Raw genomic sequence first — 14,496 nt, 5'->3', positions numbered from 1 at the left:
TGAGCCAAGCTATGGGAATTGCAGTCACAAAGAACACAACTAGAAACCTTTCTGGCTGCTAAGGGAAAGACAATAAAGATTGGCTTCACTAAACAATCTTAGCATGCGATGACATTCATCTATTTGTTCTAAATAGTGCTTGCTGTCATACCTTTTCATGTCTCAAAATAAACCTATTTATCTGTTAACAGGACAGCATTTGCTGCAGGGCTTTGTACATGTTATGATTACACAACATCAAATGATAATTGATACGCCACATAATGATGCTGATCTCCAGCATGTGAGACACATTTACAAAACTTAAAGGCTCAATTGAATGTACTTAGTTCTTGTCTAAAGGACACCATGTTTACCAGCTATTAAAAGCAAGCTGTACAAGCTGTACAAGCTGTAATTGCTTTTAACTTATCATTTGATAAGAATTAAAGTATTTATCAGACCATAAGAGACATACTTATTTCATATGTGTAATTGCAAATGCTATTACTTTGATCTGGTGGTAATAAAACTCAGTATTCAAGGGGGCAATAAAGTTTCCTTCAAATGTCTGTGCCTTTAAATTACGCCGCTATGTGTTTTTTACTCAGCTAGCTTAAAACGTGTTGACTTTAACTAACTTGCTGAGCAAATGTGGTTGCTAAGATGTCGAGTCTTTTGAGCATGTTAATATGCAAAAGGTGTTTTTTGGTGTTTACTAAACTGTTGTAGGTATTCGCTAGGTGGTTGATAAGGTGTTTTGAATGGTTATTAGCATGCTGCTATTGGTGTTCTTTGTGTTTGCAAGTGTGTTCTGAGTAATTGCAGAGTGGCTGATTTTTAGCATGTTGCTATGTTATTGCATAGACATAGATGTTCTATGTGTTTGCTAGTGTATTCTGGGTGATTGCTAGGTGATTACTAGCATAGATATATACACATAGTTGCCTTATAAGCAGCTGTTTCTATAAGCCGCTATTCGTAAGCCACCCACCATACTGGAACGGTCAAAGCCAGTCCGTGAACGCTCCGTAGTTGTACGCACGTATGAATAACTATATCTGCAACAGACTTCAGTAGATGATTTTCATAGGATTTAGTATATCATCACAATACAACAAGACAATGGCGTCAGCTAAAATGACATTAAAAACCATTCTCACCGGTGATCCCATTTCTTCTGAAATGTAAATCTCGACGATTTTTCCAACCAGAGGCTGCACAATGTTTTGGCGTCTTGGAAAACGTATTGATTTTTACTGTGAGTGACGACAGCATCTGAAATGTTGACTGTTCCAAGATGGCGAACGTGTCGATGTGTCTGGAGCGGTCGAATGTGAAATCTACATATACATATCTATGGATGCTAGAGTATTCTGAATGGCTATGCTAAGGGTGTACTTGGTGTTTGCTAGGTGTTCACTAGGTGGTTGCTGGTGGTTTTAGCATGTGGCTGTGCTAAATGTGCTATATTTGCTTCAAGCTCTTGCCTTAATTAGTTGACTTAAAGGGTTAGTTCACCCAAAAATGTTTAATTGTGTCACCATTTACTCACCTTTATGTTGTTCCAAACCTGTATGAGTTTCTTTCTCCTGTTGAACACAAAAGAAGATATTTTGAAGAATGTTGGTAACCAGACAGTTGACCGAAGCCATTGACTCCCATAGTACTTGTTTTCCTACCATCAACACCACCCTTGAAAAGTGTTTTCTTGTCACAGGTGAACATCTATTGCAGTCATCTGAGGTGAAAAAGTCGATGACTGATGGCATAACTTGACTGTGTCTGAGACTGCGTCAGTGCTGTGAGACATAGAATGCGGTTTATGATCACTGAGCCATCATCTCACAGCCATGATACCAGTAAGTGAGCATGCATCAGTATGAAACCCAAGGGCACAGCCAGCTTGGGACATGCACAGATATTTCCCAGCAATGAGCTCCAGGCTACTGTCTTACTTCAGTCTGAATTCTGAGCATGGTCTCTAGCCTTTTTCTTCACAATACATTGTAGAGTCAACCACACATCTATGTCATGGATGAGGTATTCAAATAGGATCTGTTTAAAATCTTTTCACCAACCCTACACTCCATAAACCCTCTGCTTATTACTTTGTGACTGGCATCCAACTGTCCCACATCAGTCAATACCACTGTGCTGCTCTCGCCGAGGATTGACTGCCTGCTCACGTCACACAACCAGGTGTGCTCACACACACACAAGGATTTCCCTCAAAAAAAGAGCTGGTTGCTAGGCGACAGCGTCAGAGAATAACAAACAGCAGGACTCCCAAGCACGCAACACACCTATAGAGAGCCGAGTTGTACTCGATGTCCTGTGCAACTCAATACGTCAGTAAATATATCACGTCAAAAGCAAACACGGGGCCACGAGAAATACCAGCACATTCGTAATTGGTATTTTATGACTTTTTTGGTTTCTAAAACAGACTGGTGTTTTCCACAGGGCAGGGTTACGTCAGCTAGCCAAAATAATATATGCTAACAAAAACAATGAAAGCTGATATAGCTGCAAAAGTTGTTGATTTTGTACAATTACCTCAAAGGTAAAGAAACAAAAAGGATACTGTAATAAAATGGACTTAAAAACATTTTATGGCGATTATAACCATCACATTCTTTTACACCCAATCTAGCATCTAGCTCAAGGCCCTAATGTGATGCTAACATGCTAGTAATATAACATTACAAATGTTATGCTTGGCTTACTAAGCTAAGTGTGCTGCCTGCAATGCAATATAAATTAAGAAACGAGCAAACTGCTTTAGCATCTCCAGCTCATTTATTTGGTCTGTACTAATCTCACTTGTTTGGGCTACATTAAGGAAGCCGTAATTTAGAGTTTTCAGTCATTTCATTCACATAAACATTTTTCTTGGGGTCTAATGTGCCTTTTTTTCAAAAGGCTAATCTTGCCGCTAGCTGCTTGTCACACCAACCTGAATTGGAGGGAGATTTCAAGTAGTGTGTGGGGAACAGTGACCTCTACAGGATTGTTTTGGTTATGACATGTTATTCCAAAAGCTTCTTTTGCAGTTTTTCTTCACAGATATTGTACACAAAGGGCACAAACCCTAACCTTTTGGTGCTAAAGTAAGGCTAACACTTTGTTTACTACCGAAAACGCACAATGCTATTGTCTTATGTGTGGGCAACTTGGAGTTGGGAAACTAAACGTGTCTCACTGTAATCCTCTCATTACTCCGAAGTGTCAGACAAGGCGTTTACTGAAATCTCTTCATCCTGTCTCTCGTGAAGAAACACGGCTAGATATCTGTGCATGTGCGCTACAGCCGCATTGACCACAAGCACCTCACATACCGAAGTGAGCCGCTGAGATTAGATAACCACACAATACTTGGGGGAAACGTCTGCTTGACAAAGTTCTACTCAAACAATCATAATACCAGTATCAGACAGGCAAACACTGGGTCCTGCTTCTGAGATTTCTTCAGTACTGCTCCTTGGGGAATATTTTCACAAGTTCAAAGCATCAAGTGCAACTTTGGCTGCTTTTAAAGGGATAGTTCAGACAAAAATGAAAATTCTGGTTTATCTCAGTATTTCTCAATATTGGATATTTAATTGCACTGGTTTCACATTTAGATTGGATCTAATGCTGACTTAAGGTATACGTCAAAATGAATATCCATTTTTCATACTGTACGTTATAATGTTGTGATGCCTAAATCTTACAGCATTTTGAAATTAAGTTCTTAGTGATTAATTTCTATTCAGTTAGATTTGGGAGTTAATAAATAAAATAAATAATATAGATTGTAATACATTTTAATGTCTTGATTGGTTATTGGCAATAACGTGCTTTTTTGGTGTCTCTCACTACTTGGAATTTATCAGTATCTGTCAAAATTAGAATAATTTTCCCTATGTTTACATTTAGATTAGCATTGCCATTATCTAACACTCGCGCTAAAATGATTTTAATTGTTTGTTAGTTTTATATAATTTGATTTTATAAAATGTAAATAAAATGTAAATAAAATTTCAAATCTCTGAGTTGATTGGTCATTAGTCATAACATGCTTTATGATGTGTTTTTGTTTTTTTTGTGTTAAGATTTATATAAAAAAATTAAAAAATGTATCCGTCAATGTTTGATATTTAAAGGTGGGGTATGTGATTTGCAAAACGGCCGGCAGATTTTGAAAATACACAACTCAAATGGTCCTACCTTCTTTCCTTTGACTCCACCCATTCGAAGAACATGGACATGGATGGGGGGAGGGGGGTATGGTACGACCGTTTGATTGACGCACTTACTGTCCAATGATTCTAGGCGGTCTTGGAACTGATTGGCTGGAGTTTTTCGAGTCCTGCCCGTTCCACAGATGATTAAATTGCTTAATTTTTATTTCAGTGCTTCTAACTCAGTGGCTATAAGTGGGTTAGGAATAGGATTTTAAGTGATTTTGAAAAAATGGCCAAAAAAGAGAATTACATACCCCACCTTTAATTGCATAATCATTTCCCCTATTTTACATTGAGATTTTTAGAATGAATAAATACATTTTAATATCACAATTTAGTGAATTATTGACCATGACATGCTTTTTGGGTGTTTTCTCTCATTTTTGGTACTTCACAACAACTGTCGTTGTATGGAAAATAGCTCGGAGCTGTAACCATAGCTTAAAAAAATTCTTTCTTTTTTCATCGAAAACATAGCATGTGTTTTGGAATGACATGAAGGTATGTAAATTGCTAGTAAATCATGAGTAAAATGTTTTTCAAAGAATTTTTTTTTCAGTGTACTGCTCCACATGCTAGCTAGAAACTCTTGGACATTCTCAAAAATTCTACTATATTATAGTAGAAGAAAGTTTCATTTCTTCGCAGTAGCATGCAGAAGGTTTATTCACATAGAAATGTGCTAATTTCAAACCCTTTGTGTCTGGACAGTAGACCCCCATTCATTGTGTCCTGTCCATACTTTGTGTCCGAGAAGAGCCTGGCAGACAGTAGCTTTAAACCACTTCCTCAACCACATTCCAGCGCTCCTAAATACGCCACTTCAGAGCGCAGGAGGTGACATCAACCGAATGAGGCCTGCTGACCTCAGCTCCTGAAATAGCCTTCCATGGTTAGCTGGAAGGAAAGGCGCTCGTAGGTCATTTTCCCCCAATTCATCCGTGCACATTTCAGTTTGGATTCTCTCAGACTTAAACAAACCAACTTACGGATGTGCTAACCTTTAGCCGATTTGCCCATACAGAAAATATTTTTATTTGGGGGAAAAAATGTGCTTTAATCATAATCAACAGATTAACTCGCTTAAGATCACTTTATGGTCTTGGCGACATCTTGCACAGAACTGCCACGGCTGGCTAGCCAACGCTTTTGGACGCAATGTTAATTGCAGTGGAAGGATAGATTAGGGAGAATCAGAACATTATTTTGGATCCAAAACATATGTAAATAAGAAATTAACGTGTACGTTACAGCACCTCATCAGAGCCCAAAGCAACAATCAATCTCTCAGCAATCAAGCCAAGATGAAACAAGGCCCAGATGGAGCTTAGCACAGGGTATTCATCATGTAGTTAAAATCCAAACTTGTCATTAGCAGAGACAATAGCTGGAAGCGGCAAAACAACTTGAATAGCTTTAAATGCCACATTTTGTGGTAGTAACTATTTAAGATGTGAAATTTATGAATTTTGAATAGCTTTAGCCAAAGGAAGTTAGAAAACCTTCTGTCAAGTTAGTCAGGCTTGTCTAGTTTGATGGTTGTAAAGGGATTTTAGGAACTTTTTGATTATTGTTTGTTAACTTTTTTTAGGCTAACCAAATGAACAGCAGCTATCTAGCGAAGACCATTAAACCACCTTTGTCTACCTGAAGATGTCCTTTTCAGCAGGTTTTTTTTTAGCAAGACCCCAATCCAAAACCTCTGTACGAAGTCTTGCTTACTTGGTTAACCGGATAACCTTTAGGAAACTTTTAGGTTAACAAAGGCTATTGCATCTAGGCCTACCTAAACATTTTTACACAACTCAAAAAAACGTATATAAATACAATTCACTGCAGTTTCCAGATAAAATGCACATTTTTGTCAGTAAAAGACCAACAACTTTTATTCCTTTTCACATAAACTATTAAATTAAGAATTAATAGACTTTTCATGCTGTTTCTTGCACAATACTATGTTTTGATGACCTCAAAACACTTTTACCACAATGCATGATTTGTAAACGAGTACATTTTAATGTAGCATCACAACTAGCTCCATATGGCTGTTAGTAAACTTCGGTAACTCACCTCTCGGGTAGGCTACTACGAGTCCCGCGAAACACGATCACAATAAACTTCACCTCAAAGACCTGTAGAAACAAACTAAAATGCCAGGGTTGCTTCAGCAAATACGTTTTATCTCATGTTTGCTTTTTTTTTTAACACTGTCGGTTAGGTTTGGGTAGGGTTTAGTGTAGGTGGCAGTACGTTATTTTTAAACGCGATAGAACGTTAATCTTTTAGCGCCACTGACCGGACTGTCGCGATAAATACAAGAACCAAGCATCGCGAGATTCAGGTTCATCTTTTTCAGATAAAACGGAAAGCGCTTTTAGCTCCACTCAAGTTGACATTTTTATTTGAAAATGTAGCGAAATGTATAAGAAGCAACTTAACAGCTTGCAGAAAAGCACCTGCTAGTTTTGGGATAGCCTACTTATACCTTCCGTTTTTCAAAGCTAGCGTGTCCAGCTACATTATTTTTATTATGTATTCTCAATAATGCTCACTATAGTCTAGTTAGATACACTCTTAAAAATAAAGGTTTCGATACAGGGTTTTCACATGATGCCATAGAATAACCATTTAGTTTCCCCAAAGAACCTTTCAGTGAACAGTTCTTAAAATAATTTTTTTTTTCTTGCATGGTGTGAAGAAAATTGTAATAGGCTAATCCAAAGAAACTTTTTCCACTATAAAGAACCTTTTGTGCAATGGAAAGGCTCCATGCATGTTGAAGGTTCTTCATGGAACCATCGATGCCAATAAAGAAACTTTATTTTTAAGAGTATATGCCAACAGTATCCACGTTTAACGCTAAGTTTTCTTAGCATAAACGTATCTGGCTAACCACATAAACCATGTCTGGAGATTTTTCAAAGATGGCTTTTGTTTTGTATCATCTTGTAATCATATTTGAGGACATGTTAGCAAGATCTGCTCGTAAGAGCTCGGAAGGAACAGCTGTATTGAGTTTCAGGCTTTACGTTCGAGCCAAGTTGTTAGCTCTATCTGCACTGGGATCTGGAGACCAGCGGTGGAGGTGAACCTGATGTCCGGCCCAGGCTCAAACAATGGTCCGCGTGCGCATGTTTGCCATTGGATTTGTCACAGTGAGAACAAACCAGCTGTTGGAGGAGAGCATATGGGGAAGGTTATGCTTCAAGAATGTGACGATTTCTGTATAACAATAACAACGAAAGGTTGCCATTAGGTTTTATTAGCGCTGTAGTGTGGAGGATTATGTGTTGACAGTTAACCATTCCCTTATAGGCTTATGGATAACTGGCTCTCGATTGCTTTCAAAACACGTGTTTGAGAACAATTAAGGACATATGTGTATTCTAATGCAATGGAGATTTTAAAAACGACTCATAAATTCATCGTTCATAGAATTACATCAGTGATTGCGTACATTTCTTGATTTTAAACTAGGCATTTCTCCTCATTTATGTCTAGACAATGGGTCTAAATTGCTGTTTCCTCTTTCCCAAAGGATCCTCTGAAATGACTGTCTGCTGAGCCATCAAACAATCCGGCTTCCTGGAGGGGTTGCGAGACAAGAACATTAAAAAGGCTGAAACAGGATGGTTTAGCGTTCAGGGGGGTTGTAGCTGTAATTGGAAGGTAGAGTTTAGCAGCCTCAACTATGATGGAGGAAGGTTTGTAATTTGGCCCAGTACCACAACCCTCCCCTCAACCCATTACTAAGCTTTATGGGGAAAATGAGAGATGGGCCAGAAAATGCACAAGCAGATGATGATATTTTGGTCCAGATCTAGGCTAATGCATATTGTGTTTTTGTTATTCGTACAATCATTTTGTAGTTTATTAGGTGTAAGATTCAGTCATTATTGACTCACCCATGTAGCTCTACACTTGTATAACTGACTTTCTTCTGTTTAAAAAACATTTTTCAACTTTTTTATGTTACTATTTTTTTTTTAAGTCAGTTTAATGTAACTTAAGTTTAAATGACTACTGGGCTATTCCTTTAATGCATAAGCTCTATACAAGAGATGGCTCAGAAAAACCTGATTATTCTTTTAAAGATTTCAATTTTAGCACCAGAATGCGACAAAAGCAATAGGCTACGGTGCGGCTGATTACAGTGTTAAATCAAGTTCTGTCCTCCTCAATCTCCACTAGTGGTCTGCAAAAGATTTGAGAACATGTGGTACTGTAGTTGTCCTCATTTCCATTGAATTAGTGCCGATAGTAAATTAAAAACAATTAGAGCCACAAGCGGTGGTTTGATTGTTGCATGTTGAACTATTATGTGCAAGAGGTTTTCCATAAATCAAAGAAAGATGACTTTAATGGCTATGTGTGCCTGCCAATGTAAAACTTTATAGATAGTGCTTTTCTCATACGTTTATTATGATATCACATGAGGCAACCTTGAGGCATGAATCTGAAACATAAACAGTCAAGTGTTTGGAGTCCCACAGGGCAACGCAACGTTCGTCATCAATGACCCTTAAGTTGTAAAGTTCATTACTATTGGCAGACTGCTCGGTCTGCGCGAGGGGGCAAAATCACGCCCTTATTCCCCTTGAGCTTTCTGCGTTTTTTCCCTATTGTTTTCTTCGCTTAATAGTTATTGCAAGAGATAACATCAACGGCTGCTTTTCGAGTGTTTTCGTTTGCTGCGTGCATTTGGTCTGTTCGATACTGTCCTGACCCCTCGCTCGATGTCACAGGGTTAACGTCGACTCCGGTAATGAATTATGTCGGTAACTCACCGGGTCTTTCCTCTCTGGTCACTTAAATCAACTTTTATCAAGGTTGGACACTGACAGGAATTCCACTGGGATTATTTTGTCTGAAAAAAAAAGAAAAGAGAAATAACAAGTCGAGACTTTGAGGTGTCAGCTGTCTGACTTATGTGCTGCCCATACGTAGCATAATTGAAATAGTTAAGAAGTTAAAATGTCGATGTATTAAAATTGTAGGCTACAGTTATTATAAATAAAATACATTTTATTTATAATAACATAGGCTACGCCTATTATTTTATTTATTGATATTTTAATTATTTATCTGCAAGTAAATAATGCATTTATAAATAAATGTAGGCCTATTTATAATTGTTATCTATAACAAAATAACGCATTTATTATTATTATTGATCATTTATTACTTTATTTTATAATAAATAAATGTATTATTATAATAGTATTATTTGTAATACATATACAATCACTTTTTTATTTATTAATAAGTGTTTTGTTGTTGTTGTCAATAGGTAAATAAATGTATTTCAATTGTTATCTATAACAAAGTAACACATTTATTTTGTAATAATTGTTCATTACTTTATTATTTACTGATAAATCAACACATTTATTAATTTATTATATAATACATTTAAAATGAAGGTATTTAAATTTTATGACAAAACAACACATTTGTTACTTTATTTTTATTTTTTTTAAATGCATTGATCTATCGGTTAAATGTATTTATAAAGTTTATTATGACAAAATAAAGTATTTATCATTTACAATACTTATTACTTTATTATTATAAGAAATAAATGTATTTATATTTATCAGTAAGTAAATAATAAATGTATACAAATTTTATCTATGACAAAATAACACATTATTTTTTAATAATTATATATTTAGTTTCATAATACATAAACTTATTATTTATCAATAAATAATAAATGTATAAATAAATGTATTTTATTAAAGAAAATGTATAAATGAATAAATGTATTGGTTTTTCAGTAAATAATACATTTATAAATCAATGCATTTTTTTATAACAAAATAACACATTTATTATTTGTAATACATAGCCTACATATAACATATTATTTATGATATAGATTTATTTTCTTTTATTTATTAAGTTTTTTATGTAACACCATAAATCTTAGGTCACCATAGTCAAATAAATAAATAAATAAATAAACTTGTACACCACTATACATAATACATAATTTTTCCCCCCAGATTTGTTTAAACTTCTGATATACAACTTTCACCATGCATCAAAATGGCTCTGCATATGGAGCAGAATATTGTTTAAACTATCCTAAAATCAGATGGCGGCACCCCCGAGTCTGATGTGGATCGTGCTCTGAAGCCCTTCTGTTTTTCATTGAGGCTCGTATCTCAGTTCCAGCACTTTCATTATGTCTGTGGGTTGGAGCTCTGCGTTTAGACATGTGGCCCGTGCAGGCAGTGCGCTCATGATTAGAGACCATCTTGGGTGATGAGTTTTGTGGGCTCATCGGGGGTTAAGATTAATCCTTGAATTGCAATGGTGGGACAGGACAAGTGCCCAAAGAGAATAGTAGTACACTAAAAAAGTCAGAAATACTTAATGTATAACACAGTGAAGCACAAACAGCTTGGGTTGTACAAACTAAACCATTTTTGCTTTACCAAGCTGTACTTCCCTCTACTTTTTAACTGTAGTCTCGCTAACATTAAAACTGACAGTTTCAAATGGGAATTTCCATTTTGATGTTCTAGACAATATGACTGTGTAGACTGCATAATTTAGTAATAACTGAAATAGCTGTAGCCCTCCCACACTGCCTTCAGATCTTTGAAGCATTTAATTGAATTGAAAATAAATACACCACAAAATGTACTAGCCAAAAGGTAACTTGTGTATTAAATCTTAAAGATAAGACGAGTGCAATATAGGACTAAGAATTACATCTGTCAGATGCTAGATAACATTAATACTTTACATTCTCATCAGAACCATATGTGACATCATTCCAGTGTCACACACGCAAGAGAATACACCCTGCTCGCCACAGCAACAGTAATTTATGACTAGTGTCTAATTAAGTCTGAGGTTTTGTGAATATTGGCTCCGGGGCGAGTTTAGTGCATAACAAACTTAAATAAACAAAACTAAAATAAAGCATTGCAAATTATGTTATTGATATATATACAGTGCTATGCATAAGTTTAGACACCCATACTAAAGTTGACTAAAAAGAGGAATAAAAAATCATCTTTTGGAAACTGAACTTAATGCCTTAATTTAAAAAATTAGGAAAAATCCAACCTTTAAGGACACCAATTTTCTTTGTGAATGAATAATGTATCGTAAATAAATAAATGTTCTTCCTTAAAATACAGGGTGCATAAGTTTGGACACCCCTATGTTAAATTCCCATAGAGGCAGGCAGATTTTTATTTTTAAAGGCCAGTTACTTCATGGATCCAGGATACTATGCATCCTGATAAAGTTCCCTTGGCCTTTGGAATTAAAATAGCCCCACATCATCACATAGCCTTCACCATACCTAGAGATTGGCATGGTTTTATTTCAGTTAGCCTAATAGCTAGTTTGATTTGCATTGAGAGATGATCTTATGGGAAGTACCCCATGCCAATCTCTAGGTATGGTGAAGGCTATGTGATGATGTGGGGCTATTTTAATTCCAAAGGCCAAGGGAACTTTATCAGGATGCATAGTATCCTAAAAACAAAATTAAAAAAAATACTTAAAAATAAAAATCTGCCTGCCTCTATGGGAATTTAACATAGGGGTGTACTCACTTATGCACCATGTATTTTAAGGAAGAACATTTATTTATTTACGATACATTATTCATTCACAAAGAAAATTGGTGTCCTTAAAGGTTGGATTTTTCCTAATTTTTTAAATTAAGGCATTAAGTTCAATTTCCAAAAGATGATTTTTTATTCCTCTTTTTAGTCAACTTTAGCATGGGTGTCTAAACTTATGCATAGCACTGTATATATATATATATATATATATATACATACAGTATACACACACACACACTGAAATTTATGACTAGCATCTAATTAAGGAGTAGTCTGAGGCTTTGTATTATATTGTATATATATAAATTGTAATGCTTCATGGAATTGGAAAATGAGTAGGCCTACATTTACCATGGTAATAGTGAAATTTCGTTTTCTATAATTTTCCAGTGAACAGGGATTTGTCAACATGCCATTTCTTTTAGTTTCTAGCGGACTTAATCTGTATCTCTAATATATTTATTCGCGATTCGGGGTGTGTTTTCATTTTTAGATGAATAAATAAAACAATGTTCACCCGGTCCATTAGGAATCGTATATTCAGTGAAACCTCATGTCACAAGGATCTTCTTACCATATGCCTTAAAGTGTTAGTTCGCCCCCAAAATTAAAATTCTGTCATTAATTACTCACCCTCATGTCTTTCCAAACACGTGAGACTTTCATTCATATTTGAAACACAAATAAAGATTTTTCTGAGAGCTTTCTGTCCCTCCTTTGACAGTCTACGCAACTACCACTTTGACACATCAAAAAGTTCATAAAGAGATGATAAATCTAATCCATATGAATTGAGCGGTTTAGTCCAAAATTGTCTAAAGAGACTCGATCGCTTTGATGAACAGATTGAATTTAGGCTTTTATTCACATATAAACTTCGATCAGCGAACATAAACAGAAGCTCAACCAAAGCGTGAGCTTTCGCAATGAGGTTCAGTCTTGTGTTCCGCAGAACGTTTGAGCTTCAGCAAGAACCAAAGAGGTTCATTCTCATTAACATGAAATCATGCTTAAACCGATTTGGTTTATTGCGATTATGAAATCGCAAAGGCTGCGATTATTTTTTTATGCGCAGCTTGTCATTGATGTACGGCTCTGTAAACGCTGCTCCATGTGAAAGCACTGTGAGTTTGAGTCATTTATAACGCGAATTTGTAAAAGCAACACGCGTCAAACGTCTTTCCAAACATGAGAAGCATTTACGAACCTCTTGTCCAACCAAAGACAACATTTAAAAACTCAATCAAAGCGTTTCAGGGGGGTTTCCTGGAATGATGTGTGTTGTCTACTTCTGCAGTGGGGCATATTTGGAGTGTTTGCGTGAGAGCGCCCTCTGGCGTTCAAATGGAGCCGCATTTACTACTGATCACAGATCCGTGTTTCACTGACAAGCTGTGCATAAAATAATCGCAGCCTTTGCCAAATCGCGCGCATTCATTTCGATTAATCGTGCAGCCCTAAAGGCCCATTTATACTTCTGCGTCGAGTGTACGCCGTAGTGTACGTCGTAGGCAACGCCGTCATGAGCATTTATACTTCTGCGTTATGTCTGTGTTCCACTGCAGTTCCACTGCCGAAACGCTAGTTGGCGGGGGCGGGTTTTAATGTTCCACTGTATTTAGATTCCTCGCGGCTGTTTTAAGTTTAGGCTACTAAGCGACTGAAAGAGAGCGGATCATGTTGGAGTTGGAGCTTATCGAGGTGGAAAAACAGTTAATTTTAGTGAAATTACTAAAACTAAAAGGCAGAAATGAGAGAATGCGTCGGAGGAGATGGTACGTGCGACCCGTGAACCTGTTGACGGTTGAACCGAATTTAAAAATGTCGGGCGGTGCAGAAGAACACGCCGGAAATGCGTAGGAGGAAATGCGATGCTACCAAGGCCAGATCTTGCGGTCCGCGTCGTCGCGACGTGTAGTTAAATTTTTGAGGAGGTGCTCGTCAGGGTACGGCGAAGGGTACGACGTATGATACACGTCGTACGCTACGCCGTACCTACTGCGCGCACCCGACGCAGAAGTATAAATTGGCCTTAATTCTCATGATACGCAGCAAGTTTGAGCTTCATCAAAAACCAGTGAGGTTAATTTTTGTGTTACGCAGCACGTTTGAGCTTTCTGCAATGAGGTTTGTTCTCACGTGTCAAGCAGTGGTAGTTGCGTAGACTGTGAACAGAGGGACAGAAAGCTCTCAGATTTCATAAAAAAAAAAAATGTTATTTGTGTTCCGAAGATGAACGAAAGTCTCTCGGGTTTGAAACGGCATGAGGGTGAGACATTAATGAGAGATTTTTCATTTTTGGGTGAAATATCCCTTTAATTACAAGGTTTAGGCCACTTGTGCGCGTGCACGTGTACTCTGAATACACACGGGATGAAAACACATAAAACATGGTAAACCACATAATCACCTTGTTAATTACACCGTCATAAACTGACTATCAAAGCTGCACCACAGGGTATAATCACAGATCAGCATGACGTGTCCTTAGCATCAAACAAATATTTAATATCTAACACGAATGGGAGTTATTTTCCAATGTGGCAGATTATTTAGCCATTATAAGCAATAAACAGTGCTGAGTAGACATGTAAGAAATATTTGACTGGCTGTGTATCTAAATAATACTCAAAATGTCAACTAGTACGTTAAACAATGATTCTAAATAATGAGAGGTTCTTTCGAAGGTTGCTGTG

Source organism: Rutilus rutilus (assembly GCF_951802725.1).
Source record: "Rutilus rutilus genome assembly, chromosome: 8".
In the NCBI taxonomy this organism is placed as follows: Eukaryota; Metazoa; Chordata; class Actinopteri; order Cypriniformes; family Leuciscidae; genus Rutilus; species Rutilus rutilus.
This window is presented reverse-complemented; position numbering follows the sequence as displayed.